General features: G+C 26.4%; 1 long non-coding RNA gene across 1 annotated transcript; it reads left to right on the top strand.

The window, feature by feature from the left end:
• Window positions 1-166: 166 nt before the first annotated feature.
• Window positions 167-558, top strand: LOC105461895. The gene is made up of 2 exons (XR_975993.1): window positions 167-416; window positions 504-558. It is a non-coding gene; the product is annotated as an uncharacterized LOC105461895 (long non-coding RNA).
• The last annotated feature ends 7 nt before the right edge of the window (window positions 559-565 follow it).

Genomic DNA, 565 nt, shown 5'->3' with positions numbered 1-565 from the left:
TTGAAATTAATTTATAATATATTTATAATGTGTATATATATTTATTTTTTATGAGAATCAATATCTTAATTTTGACCTGTCTTATGTTTTTATATTTCAAGTGTTTCTTATTTTGAAGTGCAATTTATATACTATATAAAAATAAAACGTATTATTTGGTAGATTCTAATGAAATTGAAGAAATGTAATACCTGGGAAGAGAAATATAATATTTTCGCCAAACAGTTCTTAACCATGAATTCGTCACTCTCACATGCAAATTTAAAGACTCTCTGTACAACAGTTTACAAACACTTATCCGCTATTCAGGAGTACGATCCTTTCACATTGCCACCTATTAATCTCCCATAATATTGCTAAAATCTACAGACCCGTTGTATATACCCATGATCGAAGAGGATTACGGTTTGCAGAAGGTATTTTTAAAAAGTTATGTTAAATTCTATTTTTGATAAATCAAATTCAACAATATTTTTTATTAATAAAGTATTTAATTATTTAAGGTAACTCAAAATGTGGTGAAAGTACATTACGTCGAGGGTACTCATGTTACGATTTTAAAAAA

Source organism: Wasmannia auropunctata, unplaced genomic scaffold (assembly GCF_000956235.1).
Source record: "Wasmannia auropunctata unplaced genomic scaffold, wasmannia.A_1.0 LD275625.1, whole genome shotgun sequence".
NCBI lineage: Eukaryota > Metazoa > Arthropoda > Insecta > Hymenoptera > Formicidae > Wasmannia > Wasmannia auropunctata.
This window is presented reverse-complemented; position numbering and strand designations above follow the sequence as displayed.